We start from the raw sequence: 6,619 nt of genomic DNA, 5'->3' as shown, positions 1-6,619 counted from the left end.
AATACTTCTAGAACAGAAAAAAATAATGCAAAGGCATGGTCAGGAAAGAAAAAGAACCAACAACAAAGGAAAAGAAACAGCAGAAAGCAAAGCCAAAGGAGCAGTAAGCAAATGTGAAAAGGAAAAGAAAAGTAGCAAAGTAAACCAAGGGAAAAAAGGACAAACAAAAAGCTAAGGCATAGACTGCAAGAATATGGCAAAGCAAAGAATTCAAGGAAACACTTGAGACAATAAAAAAGCTAACAAATTTAAGGAGAGTACATGGAAAAAAAAAAGAAAAAGAAAAAAGAAAACAAACAGGAATAAAAGAGAAGCAGCAAAGTAGAAAGCAGTAGGAAAACTAAGTGGAAAAAAAAGCAAACAAAGCCTATGACATCCAAGGGAACAAAATACCCAACAGAAAATAAATAATAACTAACAAAACGAAAGAAAAACAGGCAGGAGAAAAAAAAGACTAAGAAAAATCAAAGCAAAACTACGAAAGGGAATGGAAAGAAAAGGCAAAGACATACAATGCTGTATCATGGCAAAGCAAAGGATTCAAACAAAAAAAAATAAGCAAACTAATGCAAGAGGAAGTAAACGGAAAAAGAAACAGAAAAGAAAAAGAAAGGGAATAAAAGAGAACTAAGTAAAGCAGGCAGAATGAAAGGCCATGCAAAGGAAAGGTAGGAAGGAAAACCAAGAGCAAAGGAGAGCAAAGCAATGGAAAAAAAGAATAAAATGAAAAGGAATATTCAGGAAAAAGAGAAAAGAAATGGAAAGAAAGAAACTGCCATGAAAATCCAACCCAAGTGAAGAGAACAGTGGAAAGCAAAGGAAAAAAAACAACAGGTAAGAAAACTAAGCAACAACAAAAGAAAGCAAACCAAAACAGAAAAGTAAAAACTAAATAAAAAGGCAAAGAAAAAAGAAAAAGGGAAGAAAACAGAAAACCTAAAAAAAAAAAAGAACAAATAACGGTTCAAAAAAAACCCAGAATACAAAAAGAGACAAAACAGGCAAAACATGTAAAAGAACAAAAGGACAAAAAATGAAAACACACACACACACACACAATGATATATTAAAACAAACAAACAAACAAAAAAAAAAAAAGCACAAAAAGAAAAACACAGACAAAAACAAAAAAACCCAAGAAAATAAAAAGCAAAACCAACATAAATTAAAAAACCCCCAAACTAAACACCAAACATACAAAAATTGCAACAAAAACACACAAGCATAAAACAAAAACCACAAATAAACAGAAAAAAATTAAAAAGAAAAGCAAAAATTAATCATAAAAAACAGAAAAGCAAAAAACAAAAGCACAAAAAACACACAAGCACAAAAAACCAAAAAGATGTAAAAACGAAAAAAGAAAAAAGCAAAAAATAAACAAGCATCAAATAGAAACAAAAAAGCAAAAAGGAACGAAACAAAAACCACAAATACGGAAAACAAGAAACCAGAATGAGCACAAATCACCAATCAAAAACCAAAACCAAAAAAAAAACAGAATACAAATACCAACAATGCACACCACAAATACAAAAGTTACAATAAAACACACAATACAAAAATTACCATAGAACACACACACAAAATGAAGAAAAAAAAAAAACAAAATGAAAAACAAACAGGAAAAAAAAGAACGAAGCATAAAAAAAAAGAAAAGCAAAAAGAAATGGGCAAAAATGACACAGTAAAGAGAAAAAAAAGATAAAAAGGAAAAACAATAATAAAAAAGAAAAATCCAACAACAGAAAAAGAAACAAAAATATCCAAAGCAAACCCAAAAAGGGAAAAACAAAAAAAAAGCAAAGACAACAATATACAATGGCGAATGAAAGGATTTATACAGACAAAGACGGGGAAAAAAAAATGCCAGCAAACAACAGCTAAATGAGAACGCAAAAAAAAAAAAAAAAGCCAAATACATTAAAAAGGGGAGCAAAGAGAATAAAAGGGAAGAAGCAAAGTAGAAAGTAGGAAAAGCAAAGCAAAGCAAGAAAACCAAAAAGCCAAGGAAAAGAAAGAACAACAAAACGGAAAGCAAACCAAAGGACAAAATAAAAATAAAATAAAACTAAAAATAAAAATAAAATAAAAATAAAAATAAAAATAAAAATAAAAATAAAATAAAAATAAAAATAAAAATAAAATAAACTTTGGAAACCTAAGCAAAGAAGCAGTAAAGAAAACGAAATCAAGTGAACAAACGAGAGCAAACCAATGCGACCCAGCGGAAAAAGAGACAAGAAACGGAAACAAAAAGAACCCACAGCAACCAACAGAAGAGCAAAGAAATCTGCTCCTCAATTGGATGGCTAAGCAAAGATGACAAGAGACTGTGGTGCAGCCAGAAGCAAACCATCCGTGCCTGGGAGGAGGAAAGGGTAGCTACTGGGCATGCTGTGACCTCCACCAGAGATGCACTTTCTCAGCTAGCGCCCGTGCAGGAGTCCGCGGCTGCTAATGAGGACAAACCATCTCTCTGGAGGAAGGGAAGGCGCTCGTGGTCATGCCGAGGAGGAGGTAAGGGTAGCTACCGGGCACGGATGTGCCGGCCATCTGATGAAAGCCTCCAGTCCATGTCGAGGCATGAGGCAAGGACACCCAGGAGGCGGGAAGCCAGCTGAGCCACTGAGGAAGCACCAAGCAGAGGAGGAAAGCAGTGGGAGCTGGCTTGAGTTAAACAAGTCAGCAAAAAAAAGATAAAAATGAAGAATCCAGAGGACTAATGTCAGGTAAGTAAAGGCAATGTAAGAGGAAGCAGGCAGGCATGGGGACAAGGAAGGAGGAAGAATGTAATGAGAAAAAAAAAAAAAGAGGAGCTCATGGAATGCAAAAAAAACTACATTGAAAAGAGGAGAAAAGAAAAGCAATACTTCTAGAACAGAAAAAAATAATGCAAAGGCATGGTCTGGAAAGAAAAAGAACCAACAACAAAGGAAAAGAAACAGCAGAAAGCAAAGCCAAAGGAGCAGTAAGCAAATGTGAAAAGGAAAAGAAAAGTAGCAAAGTAAACCAAGGGAAAAAAGGACAAACAAAAAGCTAAGGCATAGACTGCAAGAATATGGCAAAGCAAAGAATTCAAGGAAACACTTGAGACAATAAAAAAGCTAACAAATTTAAGGAGAGTACATGGAAAAAAAAAAGAAAAAGAAAAAAGAAAACAAACAGGAATAAAAGAGAAGCAGCAAAGTAGAAAGCAGTAGGAAAACTAAGTGGAAAAAAAAGCAAACAAAGCCTATGACATCCAAGGGAACAAAATACCCAACAGAAAATAAATAATAACTAACAAAACGAAAGAAAAACAGGCAGGAGAAAAAAAAGACTAAGAAAAATCAAAGCAAAACTACGAAAGGGAATGGAAAGAAAAGGCAAAGACATACAATGCTGTATCATGGCAAAGCAAAGGATTCAAACAAAAAAAAATAAGCAAACTAATGCAAGAGGAAGTAAACGGAAAAAGAAACAGAAAAGAAAAAGAAAGGGAATAAAAGAGAACTAAGTAAAGCAGGCAGAATGAAAGGCCATGCAAAGGAAAGGTAGGAAGGAAAACCAAGAGCAAAGGAGAGCAAAGCAATGGAAAAAAAGAATAAAATGAAAAGGAATATTCAGGAAAAAGAGAAAAGAAATGGAAAGAAAGAAACTGCCATGAAAATCCAACCCAAGTGAAGAGAACAGTGGAAAGCAAAGGAAAAAAAACAACAGGTAAGAAAACTAAGCAACAACAAAAGAAAGCAAACCAAAACAGAAAAGTAAAAACTAAATAAAAAGGCAAAGAAAAAAGAAAAAGGGAAGAAAACAGAAAACCTAAAAAAAAAAAAGAACAAATAACGGTTCAAAAAAAACCCAGAATACAAAAAGAGACAAAACAGGCAAAACATGTAAAAGAACAAGAGGACAAAAAATGAAAACACACACACACACACACAATGATATATTAAAACAAACAAACAAACAAAAAAAAAAAAAGCACAAAAAGAAAAACACAGACAAAAACAAAAAAACCCAAGAAAATAAAAAGCAAAACCAACATAAATTAAAAAACCCCCAAACTAAACACCAAACATACAAAAATTGCAACAAAAACACACAAGCATAAAACAAAAACCACAAATAAACAGAAAAAAATTAAAAAGAAAAGCAAAAATTAATCATAAAAAACAGAAAAGCAAAAAACAAAAGCACAAAAAACACACAAGCACAAAAAACCAAAAAGATGTAAAAACGAAAAAAGAAAAAAGCAAAAAATAAACAAGCATCACATAGAAACAAAAAAGCAAAAAGGAACGAAACAAAAACCACAAATACGGAAAACAAGAAACCAGAATGAGCACAAATCACCAATCAAAAACCAAAACCAAAAAAAAAACAGAATACAAATACCAACAATGCACACCACAAATACAAAAGTTACAATAAAATACACAATACAAAAATTACCATAGAACACACACACAAAATGAAGAAAAAAAAAAAAACAAAATGAAAAACAAACAGGAAAAAAAAGAACGAAGCATAAAAAAAAAGAAAAGCAAAAAGAAATGGGCAAAAATGACACAGTAAAGAGAAAAAAAGATAAAAAGGAAAAACAATAATAAAAAAGAAAAATCCAACAACAGAAAAAGAAACAAAAATATCCAAAGCAAACCCAAAAAGGGAAAAACAAAAAAAAAGCAAAGACAACAATATACAATGGCGAATGAAAGGATTTATACAGACAAAGACGGGGAAAAAAAAATGCCAGCAAACAACAGCTAAATGAGAACGCAAAAAAAAAAAAAAAAGCCAAATACATTAAAAAGGGGAGCAAAGAGAATAAAAGGGAAGAAGCAAAGTAGAAAGTAGGAAAAGCAAAGCAAAACAAGAAAACCAAAAAGCCAAGGAAAAGAAAGAACAACAAAACGGAAAGCAAACCAAAGGACAAAATAAAAATAAAATAAAACTAAAAATAAAAATAAAATAAAAATAAAAATAAAAATAAAAATAAAAATAAAAATAAAAATAAAAATAAAATAAAAATAAAAATAAAAATAAAAATAAAAATGAAATAAACTTTGGAAACCTAAGCAAAGAAGCAGTAAAGAAAACGAAATCAAGTGAACAAACGAGAGCAAACCAATGCGACCCAGCGGAAAAAGAGACAAGAAACGGAAACAAAAAGAACCCACAGCAACCAACAGAAGAGCAAAGAAATCTGCTCCTCAATTGGATGGCTAAGCAAAGATGACAAGAGACTGTGGTGCAGCCAGAAGCAAACCATCCGTGCCTGGGAGGAGGAAAGGGTAGCTACTGGGCATGCTGCGACCTCCACCAGAGATGCACTTTCTCAGCTAGCGCCCGTGCAGGAGTCCGCGGCTGCTAATGAGGACAAACCATCTCTCTGGAGGAAGGGAAGGCGCTCGTGGTCATGCCGAGGAGGAGGTAAGGGTAGCTACCGGGCACGGATGTGCCGGCCATCTGATGAAAGCCTCCAGTCCATGTCGAGGCATGAGGCAAGGACACCCAGGAGGCGGGAAGCCAGCTGAGCCACTGAGGAAGCACCAAGCAGAGGAGGAAAGCAGTGGGAGCTGGCTTGAGTTAAACAAGTCAGCAAAAAAAAGATAAAAATGAAGAATCCAGAGGACTAATGTCAGGTAAGTAAAGGCAATGTAAGAGGAAGCAGGCAGGCACGGGGACAAGGAAGGAGGAAGAATGTAATGAGAAAAAAAAAAAAAGAGGAGCTCATGGAATGCAAAAAAAAACTACATTGAAAAGAGGAGAAAAGAAAAGCAATACTTCTAGAACAGAAAAAAATAATGCAAAGGCATGGTCTGGAAAGAAAAAGAACCAACAACAAAGGAAAAGAAACAGCAGAAAGCAAAGCCAAAGGAGCAGTAAGCAAATGTGAAAAGGAAAAGAAAAGTAGCAAAGTAAACCAAGGGAAAAAAGGACAAACAAAAAGCTAAGGCATAGACTGCAAGAATATGGCAAAGCAAAGAATTCAAGGAAACACTTGAGACAATAAAAAAGCTAACAAATTTAAGGAGAGTACATGGAAAAAAAAAAGAAAAAGAAAAAAGAAAACAAACAGGAATAAAAGAGAAGCAGCAAAGTAGAAAGCAGTAGGAAAACTAAGTGGAAAAAAAAGCAAACAAAGCCTATGACATCCAAGGGAACAAAATACCCAACAGAAAATAAATAATAACTAACAAAACGAAAGAAAAACAGGCAGGAGAAAAAAAAGACTAAGAAAAATCAAAGCAAAACTACGAAAGGGAATGGAAAGAAAAGGCAAAGACATACAATGCTGTATCATGGCAAAGCAAAGGATTCAAACAAAAAAAAATAAGCAAACTAATGCAAGAGGAAGTAAACGGAAAAAGAAACAGAAAAGAAAAAGAAAGGGAATAAAAGAGAACTAAGTAAAGCAGGCAGAATGAAAGGCCATGCAAAGGAAAGGTAGGAAGGAAAACCAAGAGCAAAGGAGAGCAAAGCAATGGAAAAAAAGAATAAAATGAAAAGGAATATTCAGGAAAAAGAGAAAAGAAATGGAAAGAAAGAAACTGCCATGAAAATCCAACCCAAGTGAAGAGAACAGTGGAAAGCAAAGGAAAAAAAACAACAGGTAAGAAAACTAAGCAAC

The sequence above is a fragment of the Phasianus colchicus genome, chromosome 19, assembly GCF_987193195.1.
Source record: "Phasianus colchicus chromosome 19, bPhaCol1.hap1.1, whole genome shotgun sequence".
Classification (NCBI taxonomy): Eukaryota; Metazoa; Chordata; class Aves; order Galliformes; family Phasianidae; genus Phasianus; species Phasianus colchicus.
Note: the sequence above shows the minus strand (reverse complement) of the source record.